The 13,464-nt window shown below is 36.9% G+C and overlaps 1 protein-coding gene across 2 annotated transcripts in view; it reads right to left on the reverse strand.

The window, feature by feature from the left end:
- ADGRL2 (adhesion G protein-coupled receptor L2) overlaps positions 1 to 13,464 on the reverse strand; it is a 694,457-nt gene that overhangs the window by 292,294 nt on the left and 388,699 nt on the right. Inside the window, exon 1 of one of the 2 annotated variants that reach the window (XM_073007178.1) lies at positions 3,337 to 3,398. The exons of the other annotated variant lie outside the window; for it this stretch is intronic. The gene's annotated coding sequence lies outside the window, so the exon portion shown is untranslated. Of the gene's footprint in view, positions 1 to 3,336; positions 3,399 to 13,464 lie in introns of those variants that run through there. 2 annotated transcript variants of the gene reach the window in all.

Here is a 13,464-nt window from a genome sequence, read left to right on the forward strand (position 1 = left end):
ATCTCAGGAAACAGTTCTTGTTGACCTAATCATTGCTGACTCACTGACTGCTTTCATTCTTTGTATGGTTCTCACGCTGTATTAATCAGGGTGATTGACCATCCTGAACTACCCCAGTGTTTTGTGCTTCTACACTGGGTTACATGCTTTCTTCATCTCTGTAGCTAGAGTTTTCTCAGGTTTCCTGAAAATTTTCTAGCTCCAGAATAAATTCTCTCCTTTACAAATATATTATCTTTCTTTCCTATCCCTTAATAGCTTTATTAAATTACTTGCATCATCTGTGAATATGGTTCCTTTCATATATTACCATAACCCCATTAGAATTCATTTCTTACAGGCAAAAACCCCTATGATGTTTTTTAACTCTCCTTGGTAAAGTTACCAATAATCTACATAGCAAATATTTTTTAATATTTTGATTCCAGCAAAATGTTATTTTCTTAATTCATACATATTTTGGAAATTTCTTTTTCTTTTTCTTTTGTTTCCTAATCATGTGTGTCTGACCATGACAGAGCTATATGGAAAAGTTGTTTGAGCTCAGGGTACTTGCAATTCATAGTTATTCTCTGAAAACCACTGTTCCGAAATTACTGTGTTGTACATCATGAAGATACCCTTGAGTTCTTCCACCATCCTGGATTTTCTTCTTCCTTGTTGCATGTTTGTGATATGTAGCATGAGAAGGCTATGACTACTCTGAAAGTGAAGTGGAAGCTTAGGTGGTATGTATGAGTGTTTTTATTGTCACCTTCCATCTTTGTACATGTACATTGGCAGATTTTTTAGAAAGAAGGGGCGGTGCTGTCTAGCTGGTGTTCCTCAGCTGGTCATAGTGAAAACACGTAGGTAGATGCCTGCCTACTTTTGGTTAGACCCAATGGTGTAAAGACCCCATATCCACCTACATGCGTGTTCACCTTTTTTTCCTTGAGAAATGACTATTCTTACAGATATAGGCTTTCAGGGAAAGTTATGACAGCCTTCCTCTTCAATCTATTCTTATGAAACTTTTGGGCTTGCCTGATTGACTGTTTCACATATCCTTTAAATTTCCATTCAACCCTCAAGGCAGAGGTAGCTTCCTTCATCTTACACAAGAATAGGGTTGAAAGAATATCAGAGAGCAAGTCAGGCTCCCAGAAGGACCATGAAAACTGTATTTATGGAAGGCCATAGATTCAAGTTTCTGTAATGTGGGTTTTCCCCAAGGTAATGACTGCTAAAAGCATGTATTTCCCAGGGAACTGAGTTAGGTTCCTTCCTGAGACAATTCCTGGGAGAAAAGAGATAGCCAATGCAGAGACTGTATATATCTGGCTTACTATGGTATATCCTCTGCTTTCCAGTGTCTAACAAAAATGGGTGCTGTATAAATATTTGTAGAACTGAAATGCATTGAAATGTTGGCAAGAAAACTGACAGCATTGATAGTAGTACCAGATTTGGAGAACTTGGGCAAATCCCTTTTTTTTAATGCAATTTCCTTAATAAATTATCAGATGTTCCTGGCATAGTGATTTAGGCAGACTTTTTCCCCTAGGGTGTTGTCAAGGTAGTTGGGCATTTGGTTGAAGCTGATCTCTGAAAAGATTCAGTGGTCAGAATGGAAAATCTCACCACAGGACATTTTAGGATTAGTTACTTTCACAAATAAATCAGTCCTACTGAAGCTTCTGGACCTAGCCAATGCTGGCTACAAGATACTGGATTTGACAAACAGGTAGGCAATACAGCTGTGTCTCTCCCTTTGTTCATCCATGGGATTTAATCATAAACTTATATTGTTTGAATATAGTTTCACCAATTATGAAATATGATCAGTTTGGACAATTACAGGAAATGTCAAATAGAAATATCCCAGACCTGGCATCAATGTTACTGATATCAAATGGTTATAAATCAGTGTTCTAGTAATGTTTAATGTACCCTCAACACTTTTGCAGAAACCCAAAACATTTTATTTTAATCAAAAAGAAAACAAGGTATGTCACCGATGAAAATGACATACATATTTTTGTGCTTATTATTTAAAGAAAGGAGAAACATCTGAAATCTGTTTGCTAACTACAGTATAATACAAATTAGCCTGCAGGCACCGTGTGTGTCGTACCCTGTCTGCTTGCCAGCCCTGCTTAGTCCCAACGTATTAATGAGCAAGTGCAAGTATTTGAACAATCAGCATTTCTGCATTTGCATGCAAACTCTCATGCTGTGTAATTATACACAGAGCTGGCACTCAAATTAATTAAAGCTGATTTTTCTGTGACTGCAAACTGGTCATATCCTCAGCTTTGCCTTACTATGAAGTCATCATTCTACATTCAACGTGACACTCTGTCCCCGGCATTCTTAGTAATGCTAATGTTCGACAATTGTGAATCCAGCAATATTTTAGAGAGCAGCTGACAATGGCTGGGTGTTCTTATGCTTTTCCTCTCCTATCTTTCCCCCTTCTGGTATAAAGGACAGATTTTGAACACTTGCTTTATAATTATCTCAAATACTAATGCAAACAAATTACATATATTGTTTCAGTGGGTTCCCTCCCCTCTTTTATGACTCCACCCACTTGATTAGAGCTTACAAACAATTTATCAAACTTTAAAAATTTGTTTATTTGATGCCAAGAAACAATTAGTTGTGATGGTTTTAGTCTTAATTTTGAAAAGGCTTTAACAAATGATGTTTTATTTTAAGAAATAAAGATCTCATAATTCAAAATCAGGGAGATTAGGAAAGAAAGAAGCAGCAATGACTGCTAGATTCGATTAAGACTTTTTGAATCCTCATCAAACATAATGGACTTGAAACGGAGACTATTATTTGCCAGAGAGATCCATAAATGTTAACTTCTAGGACAGAAGGCTTTCCTCAACTCTTTCACAAAAAGCCATCTCCTTTGGTTTCTCTGTTCCTCTGAAGGAACTGTTCCTGTGACAATTCTTTTGAAAAGACATCTTCAGAGCAATTAAGATGTCATTATGATTCTCTTTTAATAAATTTAAATCTCTGAATAAAAGTGGCTACTAAAACATCATCATGTAGGGCCTTGGGAGATGAGCTGCTTTGACATTTTCCTCTGAAATCACCTGTTACCACACAAATTTCTCTGCATTTCATTAGCCAGAAACTATACCGACAGTTATTGCAGGGGCTGGCTATCTCTTTTTAGAGCAGGCACCAGACAATTCTATCCCGCAAGTTCAAGATCCTGAAATACACTGGCAAGATTGCCCTAGTAATCTACATTTGAAAGGGAAGATGGAGTAGTAGGAGATTTCTTTATACTCTGACTTTAATGATCAAACAAAGAGATATAATTGTCCTTACCTTATCAGTTGTAATGCTGGATCCACATAGAACACAGTTATCAAGCTCCCTTCAAATTCCAACTGGCAAACAAGTGAGAAAAGAGTATTGAGCCTTTTCCAGAGAGGCTCCTAGGGAAATCACAGTCACAACACTATTAAGATCCCAAGCCTGCCCTTCTGTGTTTCGTCAGGAATTTCCTAAGCAGACAGGTGTCATATTGGCATGAATTTTGTTGCCAGGTACATTTTAAAAGTTGGGCGTGGCTGTGATCAGGTAGCCAGTTCCACCTGTCTCTAAACCCTCATAACCTCCATTGCTTTCAATATTTTGCTCAAGTACCTGGTGACTTCATGATTTACCCACGCACTGGGCCCGACTAACTGAGGTGTGGGAACAGTATCGAGTTCAGCAGCACCGTCATTGTAGTACACAATGCTCATTGCTACTGGCAAATACCTATTTGCTGAATCAGGATTGGGCTGCAGTGAGCAGGACTGGGCTGTTCTACAGCTTTCTGTTTGTTTCCTTTTTAGAATCACCCTCTTCTAATTAAATCTAACCATTTAACAAAAATAGGCTCTTTTTATGTTCCTGTCTTAAAAATATAGCTTTATTTAAACATAGAGAATTACTGTATTTTCACCTTTTCTAAAGCAACTGTTTGCAAAACAAAAGGCAGAGGGAGAAAATAAAATCAGAGTTCTCAAACAATCAAAATGAACATCGCTGTGTATGTTGTATGTTGCACATTTGGCTTTTAAATTTTCTGATAGCAAATTAGATACATTTGTTAGTTATGATCCTTTTACTTCTTCTGAAGAGAAAAAGATAATAGGAGAAGCATTAAGTAAACTTCTTAAGGAAAGGGAATCATTTTTGCTCCCTAAGGAGCAGTAGACAGTTAATTTATTTTATTGCTGTTTGTGGTATTAAAAAAAAGTTGGTTGGCTACATATCTCTTTATAGTTATGTATGTAAATGGAATTCAGGTATTGAAGAAGCAAGACAAGATTTTAGAAACATGCCAAAATTATATGTATTATTTGTCATGCAAGTATAACCTGATCAAAACAAAGTATACAAAATATAGGGCTAAATAGATGGAAAGCACATGCATTTGACTTGTAATTTCAACCCATTTTGTCAACGTACTGTACTCTAGAGGTGGGATTTTAATTCTCTCAGACCCTTAATTCCTTAATGACATTTAAATCAAGTAAACTATGCTATTTTTAGATTGATTTGTTCTCAAATATCAAAGTTTCGTCCAATATCTCACCCAAGCAAAAATTTCTTACAAAATATTGCGTTTGCTTCAACTTGCCCATCATCTAGCACAAGATTGACATGTAATGAGTTCAATAAATATTTGCTCAGTAAATGTTTACAGGTACATTTATAACTACATATATGGAAATTATAAATTATATAAATCAACTAACCTGCAAACTCTTGAAGGCTTCTTTCATATATAGGATGTATACATGGGATGCACATATATGTGAGCAGTAATCATTGGCCAAGTAAATTAAAATTAAATAACTTTGAAGATAATACATTACTACCTCTAAGACAATCTAGTTTCATTTTAAATAGAGATCTTCCTTATTTTTGACCAATACCTTCCTGAATTTTCTATTCTTTGATATGAACTTTTTTCTAAAGCTTCTGAGGATAAATTTGATCCCTATTCCACATGAAAGTTATTCAACTATTTGAAAAATGGCTGTCATTTTTCTCTACATCTCCTCTTTCTTCAGACTGAACATTCCTTTAATCATTATAACATGATATGGCTTTTAAGGCCTATCACCATGTTGGAGAGATTCCAGTTTGTCCATGCCTTTCCTAAAGGTAGCAGTCAGAACTGAATGCATTATTTGAAATGTGGTCTAATTATGCAAAATATATGGGTACTGATGCCTGCCTTGTTCTGGACTCTATTTCTAATAATTTAGAATTTTGTGGAGGCAGGAAATGCACTCTGAGGAGGGGCTGGCATCATATTATTCTTAGTGCTCGAATTTTTACAAAACTAAAACATCTAAAAACATCTAAATCTTTTTCATACCAAATTCTGTTTAATCAAGCCTCTTACAATGTGTTCCATCCATTCTAGAGTTTATCTCTGGTACTGGCTCATTGTTCTAATTATTTGAGATATTTGGATTCCTGATTTTGCTATCCAGTGTCTTGGTTACCACATTTCTTTGTGTGTCATTCTTTAAAAGACATCTGAGTGGCTACTATGGGTCAGGCAATGATCATACCAAGGGCAAAAAGACAGGTCCCTTTCCTGAAAAAGCACATAGCCTGGCAAGGAGCCTGACAATATCATTATTTCAATATTTTTGTTATTTCATTATTTCAATATTATTTCAATGCTTTCCTTCAAATCATTGGCAAAAAAAAAAGTGCCAGTGCATGTCTCAGAGACCTCTCTTCAGATTGGCAACAATCAATGAACCCTAGATAATGAGAATAAAACACAACCCCTATCATTTTTATTGAGCACTTATGTAATAAGGAGTAAAAAGCACTTTATGTAAATTATGTCACAAGAAACACAGTATCCTTATGACATAGATAATTTTTAATCCTTATTATAGTTGAGGGAATTATGGTTCAGGAAGCTTACGCAATTTTCACAAATTTACATGGTTGATAAGGTGCAGGGCTTCAATTTGAACCCCTAAGGATGTCTGACTCCAAAGTTCATTCTTAATCACTTTTAAAGAGATAATTCCACCATTTTGGAAACTTCCTAACCGTATTCTAAAGTATCTCTAACTTATCTCCTAGGAACATATGAGTATTTTGATTAAAATACTTGCAAAAATCCAGTTACATTCTCTTTTGAAGAGGAAACGTAAACTAGTTTATGTGTGGTTGCTTTGTTCTTAGCGACCCCATGCTGATTCTTAATAGTCAGTGCCATTTTACAAGAGGCTTACTTTTATTTTAATAATTGTCTAAAGTTTGTTAGAGACTGATGTCAAACTCATGGGTTTGTTCTGAAGTTCTGGAGTTCTCAGAATCTTTAATTTCTGGTAAAATCGAGTTAACATCAACTGCTCTCTATTCTTGCCTCTGCCCCATTCTCCATGATATCTCAAACATAATTGTCAGAGTTTCCACAAGCGCATCCAAAGTTCTTTCTTTCCTGAAGACACTAGAACTTACTTATGTAGCTATCTGCTTCACCTTCTTGGGGTTCACTTCCTGAGATGGGAGTTTCTAGAAGTAAATAATGACTTCTTCTATATAAAGCTTTACATGGACAACACAGTCTAAACATATTTGTTGAAAAAATATCTACATAGCCGAGAGGGGAAAATAAATCCTGCTATGCTGTTTTGTAAAAATGAAAAAAGATGACTTTTTGCCTTCTTGGGAGGAGCAACACGTATATCACTTATTAATAGTTCTTTTCTTGAGGAAAATAACTAGATAAATCTGGAGGAGACACTCAAGTTGAGAAAGTCTAGGTCCTTCTGGGTGTGGTCTGGTAAGCAGCACTGGATAGCGAGAGAACTACATTTCTCTATAATAAATTACAAACAATTCGTCAGTCTGCAAAAGAAGACTTGGAAATGGGAAGAATGGAAGTGAGGTACTGCCCAAGAACATGGCAGAAGGCTCAGCGAACACAACAGAGGAATACAGCCAGGGAGGAATTTCAAGCAGCTCACACTCAATTCTTTTTTTTTTTTTTTGAAACAGAGTCTCACTCTGTTGCCCAGGCTGGAGTGTAGTAGCATAATCTCTCCACTCACTGCAACCTCTACCTCCCAGGTTCAAGCAATTCTCCTGCCTCAGCCTCCCAAGTAGCTGGGATTACTGGCATGCACCATCACATCCAGCTAATTTTTGCATTTTTAGTAGAGATGGGGTTTCACCATGTTGGCCAGGCTGGTCTCTAACTCCTGACCTCAAGTGATCCACCCACTTTGGCCTCCCAAAGTGCTGGGATTATAGGCATGAGCCACTATACCCAGCCTCACACTCAATTCTCAAAACATAGCTGCCTCAGCCCTGTGCTAATCCAAGGGGTGACACAGAAATAGTAATATAAGGCAAGGTCCTTTCCTTCCAGATGGAAATATAGTCAATGATCCCAATTTAGTAAAATAAAAAATATCTTTAGAAAAGAAAATAGTGTCTATTTGGTAATTTTTACTATTCCAGTTTGAGTGGGTATTAGAAAATAAAAAAGTATTATTATTTATTAAAATAAATAAATTTATTTACTAAAAATAATTTTTTATATATTAGTACATTTTATTACATAGAAGAGCCTAAGATTACTTTTGGTAGGTAAGCACAGAATGAAAGGACGGTATGTTATCAAGAGACTGTCGAGTCCCCACTTGGCGAGAGATTTTCAGAAAGTTTATTTTACCCTATCTAGAAGAGACTGAATAATCAGTTTCCTCTGAATTTTATAGGAATAACCAAAGAATTAATAGGAAATAAAAGATTTTTGAGACTTTTCCAGAAGAATATTGATATTATTTTCAGTATTCCTAAAATGTTCTTAGTCAAATAAATATATGTATCAATAAAAATAATTCAAGTGGAGAGTATAACACATTCAATTCAAATGGAGAGTATAACACATATTATTAAAAGGGATGTATATATGTACATACGTATGTGTGTGCTTATTTAAGATTCACAATGTAAGAAAATGTAGGATTTACGATTTTCATCAAGGTTTGAAAGTTAATTTATTGCTGAGAATGGTTCTCACTGATAATATGCAGTACTGGAAGCCACAGCACAATAGCATTACACTAATTCATTACAATGGGAAGACGAACCTCACTGAAAAATTCAAGAAACTGAATGCTGAACAGTTAGTTACAGAAGGGCAATTATGGGACCTGGTCTCATTTCATTATCTAAGATGAGTGAGAATAAAATGCAAAACTGACACATAAATGATGCAAGGCATATTAGGTTTGAGATTTCTTCTTTTGTCTTAATTATCTAAGTTTTTATTAATAAGTGCCTTGAATTATATGATCCTATTTTGATGCTGGCTATTTCAAAGAAAAATAGTGCACAGGCTTATACTACATTATATTATAGTAATGCTAATCACTAACTTTTTTATTACTATGTACCAAATAGTGTGCTAAGCATTTTACATATATTATCTCATCTATAACTAACCATATCTCTGTGAAGTAGATAGTTTTATCATCTATTTTAACAGACAAGAAAACTGAGGCGCAAAGAAGTTAAGTAACTTTTCCAGGATCACACTGCTAGCAAATAATTGAACCAAGATTGAATTCAGGTAGAATCTGGAGACTCTGTATTCCTATTCATTTATTTTGCATCTTCTGGGTGTTTTTTTAAATGCATATACTATATTCTCAAGTGTTTTTCATATGATCTATACCCTTAGGAAGGAGGGATCTATTTTCCAAATTTATTTTGTAATGCTAAGGTTTTTAATGTCATCTTCAAAGTGAGTACAAAGACCTAAGGACTTGGGTCCCTTAGGACTCAGCTAACCGTTCAACTTACTTAGGTATCTTGTTGATTTCACTGGGCAGAATTAGTTGTTATCTCCTCTGTATCCCTCAAATAATGTACAGATGCCCATAATATCCATTGCACCTATGTATTTATATATCTGCTTACCTCCAGGGCCTAGCTCACTGTCTGGAACACAGTAAATGTCAAAAAAATGTTTGTGGGCTGAATCAACAACTCGGGCCAGTCCTTATCTTCTCTGGCCAGTCCTTATCTTCTCTGCGTCGTTTTTCTACGTGTAATTTCCCCTGCCAGCCACTGATTTGTCTCTTGCTGGGGTAAAACAGAGTATTGTCTTCTCTGGACTTTGAATTAATGTGTTCCCTATTTACCAAACTAAAGTGGTAAAGAAACTCATGTTCCAAGCAAGGAATATTTTTGATAAATAAATGAGTTTAAAATGCTGAATCTAGTGTCATGTTGAACTACCTCAAAAAAGAAGTTGCCCAAACTTTGTCCACATTCGCTGGGATAGATGTGACTCAATGCCATTCTCTCCAAAGTCTTTATTATGAAGTAATTTGACTGATAGTTTAAACAGACAGGGAAGTCATAATGTGTCACCCGACATAGACCTCGGGAAAAAAAGTAAACCCAGGGCAGACGAATGCATTAGCCTAAAACTATTGTATCCTTCTTCATTCTCTTATTTGACATTTATTGAACAAATGATGAGTCTGAATAAATGATGGTTGAGGGAGAGGAGGGAGGTTACAGATAGCTCTGAGACACCTGTAGAGAGCAGGGGACTTTAAGTGAAGCACTAGGACTAAGATTTAGCCAGCAGATGGGAATGCGGCACGCAGACAGGATGAAAAGCATGAGGAACAGCATCAAGCATATGGGGACATGGGAACGCAGGAGCTCTTGGGCAGTTGTGAGAAGTTCAGGGGAGCAGAAGGCTCTTGGAAGAGAGGAAGGAAGGATATGTTAGCCATATATCAGTCCAATGTAAACATTTTATGGTAAAAGAATACAAGTCACAGACCTGCACTCTAGGCCTACCTCTGTCATGAATTCAGGGCATGGCCGTATGAAAATCCTTTTACACCAGGGGTTCAAAATCAAATGCCTAAAATGACCAAGCTAGTAAAGATTAATGAGCGAGGAGTGTGGGTATAAGACACTAGGAAGTGCTACCACTGTGTTGCCAGGGGAATATTGGCCCAGTGTCATCCAGTGGTACCAGAACTTTCAACTTTCTAGATAAGTCAGATATCTGAGTTTTTATGTGAAATCTCCAAATTCTAAACTATTGACATCTAATTCAATGTTTTATTAAGTATTATACTGGCAAAAAATGCCTATTACAAAAAAATTTATTACAAAAAATTATAACACCTGATTTAACTTTCTATTCTATAAAATGACTTGATAATAAGTGCTCAATCTTCCTCAAAAGATTATTAAAAAGATCAAATCATCTTTAGATAAACACTTAGAAAATTACGATGTGCTATATAGCAATTTGTGTATCTTTTTAATTTTTATTAATGTCACTAACTCTCATTTTCCCCACAAGCCTACTTGTGTCTTGCTTGCTCTTCCTGGTCTTTATTTTTACTTTATTCTAACAGTAATTCAAAAAGGAGCTTAGCATACAATGGCCTAATATCAAGGGAATTGGCCTAACACTGTGGGGTCAAGATGGGTTGGCATCTCTGTTATCCCACATAATTCAATCAATTTGAGTAATTAGATCTTCTCTTGGCAGTAGGATGGGTATAAACACTTTAAAAACACATTATTTAATTTGATTTTCTTTTTTTTTTTTGAGACAGAGTCTCTCACTCTGTCGCCTAGGCTGGAGTGCAGTTAATTTTTGTATTTTTAGTAGAGATGGGGTTTTGCCACATTGGCCAGGCTGGTCTCGAACCCCTGACCTCAGGTGATTACAGGCGTGAGCCCCCACACCCGGCCTAATTTGATTTTATACACATATATATACTGAGGAAAAATGGCTTTCTGTATGCTATATGAAAATGGCTTCTTTGTGCATGTGTGTGAATATATATATCATATATACTATATATGAAAGTGTATGTGTATATATATCATATATACTGTATATGTAAATGGCTTTGTGTGTGTGTATATACATACGTGTGTGTGTGTGTGTATGTGCCATTTTACCTCAACCTACACAACTCTTGATAATCAAAAGTCCTAAAAAGAGGGCCGGACGTGGTGGCTCATGCCTGTAATCCCTGCACTTTGTGAGGCCGAGGAGGGTGAGGTTGGGAGCTCAAGACCAGCCTGACCAACATGGAGAAACCCTGTCTCTATTAAAAATACAAAATTAGCTGAGTGTAGTGGCACATACTTGTAATCCCAAATCCTCAAGAGGCTGAGGCAGGAGAATCACCTGAACCTGGAAAGCAGAGGTTGCAGTGAGCCAAGATTGTGCCATTGCTCTCCAGCCTGGGCAACAAAAGCAAAACTCTGTCTCAAAAAAAAAAAAAAAAAAAAGTCCTAAAAAGAAAACTAACAGTAGACATTAGCCAGGCATATTGGTATATGCAATCAAAATACTCTGTATTCTTATATTATTATTATTTCTTTTCTACGAAGTAGAGATTCTAATGTACTTACAGAGGTTTTGGTTAATGCTTTATCTTTAAACAATTTATAGGCTCAAAAAAAAACAAGCAGAACTGATACCAATGACTACTAAAGATGGGTCCCAGAACTAAAGAGAACAATTAGATATTATCAGGGCTCCCCAGATGAAGTTGCAGAATCTCTTTCTTTCACTTTAAGCCTTTAAACAGGATTTATCGCATTTGTCTCAGATGATTTTAGTGTGGTCCTGCCAAACAGTGACCTCTCAAGTTTTCTGCACATGTGCTTGTGCTGGTTGACAGGACTATATGATTGTCGTGGAATGTATTCAGATTCTCTGTGGCATGTGTACTCTTTTGAGAAACCAAAATCTCATATGAATCTTGTAAATTTTCCCCTGCTGCTGATTGGAACTTCTTCAGAAGCAGTACCAGAACAACCAGGTCTTCTTTCAGTGTTTCTGTAAAGACTTTATTTCCACAACTGTAGCTGAGGCTTCCACTGCAGGCAGCCCAATAAGGTTTAGATTACAAATGGGAAATAAACCTCTTGAAGTCATATTCTGAATGCACCTACCAGCAAGAGTGAAATGAATCACATGCTTCCTGTTGGTGACATTTTACTCTATAACTTAAGGAATCTCAGCAGGAAAAGTGTAGGTTTGCCTAGAAAAGAGAGTAGGAAACATTTACAAAGAAATGAATAACCTAGAAAAAAAGTAAAGCAGGTGGCCAATCCTGTGATTTTTTTACTGAAATATTAAAACACTGAGCCCTTTGTTTAGATAGCCAAAACAACTCTTTTACATTTTAGAAATAGGACATCAACTTCATTTCATCCTCTCCAAGATAGTCCCGGATTACATGATGAATAGAAGTTGGATACTAAATTTTACATTCTTCTTATTTTGAGACAGAGTCTTACTCTGTCACCCAGGCTAGAGCATAGTGGTGTGATCTCGGCTCACCGCAACTTCCACCTCCCGGGTTCGAGTGACCCTCCAACAGCCTCAACCTCCCTAGTAGCTGGGACTACAGGCATGCACCACCACGGCCGGCTAATTTTTGTATTTTTAGTAGAGACGGGGTTTCGCCATGTTGGCCAGGCTGGTCTCAAACTCCTGACCTCAAGTGATCTGCCCACCTCAGCCTCCTGAAGTGCTGAGCTTACAGGTATGAGCCACTATGCCTGGCCCTAAATTTTACATTCTGAATGAGGCTAAAAACAAATAATACTGGGAAGATCAAATCGATGGCATCTGCTGTTGATAGTATGGGTTACAGTGAAAAAGAATTGGAAGTAGTCAACCCCTGCTTCCCATCAAATTATTTCCCTCTTTGTCCTTCTACTCCTGTGAGTAAGTAAGTTGGGGTCAAAGGAAAATTTGGGATTGAGTGAGAAGCACCTCGGATGTTGGGAAATGGAAGAAATAGTAACAGAGTCTGAGTTCCAGATTGGGAGAGAGAGATCTCATCCAAAGACTGGGTCTTGTCAGTGAAAATGAGAGGGCGTTGTGAAAACTAGGACTATCGTCAAGAGAGTTGCAAAAATCACAATCTGATGAGGCTTTAGGGAATCTGTAAGAGCAAATCAGTCAAAAATGCTTACTTAGCCTCAGTCTCAAACACACTGGCTCCTTCCTGCCTTTTGATGAACCTTTCCCCGATTCCACTCATGGGAGCCAATTCTAAAGTTCCATCGCTGCATTCTGTCACCCACACAGCCCCCTGCAGCCACATCTGCCGGTGGGTGGACGAAGACAGCAGAACAAACAGGTTTGGGTGTGGTGTGGTTCTTGTCATCTTGCCAAAGGGTCACAGTCATTTTAAACAATCTTTTCATTTACATCTCAGAATGAGAGCATGAAATATGATGTGAAAAATCTGAGGCCTCACAAAATGTTTTTTCGTTTTTACAAATAGACCATTTGGTTGAGTTTCTTTTTGTAGCTGAATGTCTCTGCCACAGGCTTGGGTCCTTCTTAAGGAGAGAGGCTGAGTCATTTATTTCTGAAATCCAAAAGTACCTCAAATATAA

This window comes from Chlorocebus sabaeus, chromosome 20 (genome assembly GCF_047675955.1).
Source record: "Chlorocebus sabaeus isolate Y175 chromosome 20, mChlSab1.0.hap1, whole genome shotgun sequence".
Classification (NCBI taxonomy): domain Eukaryota; kingdom Metazoa; phylum Chordata; class Mammalia; order Primates; family Cercopithecidae; genus Chlorocebus; species Chlorocebus sabaeus.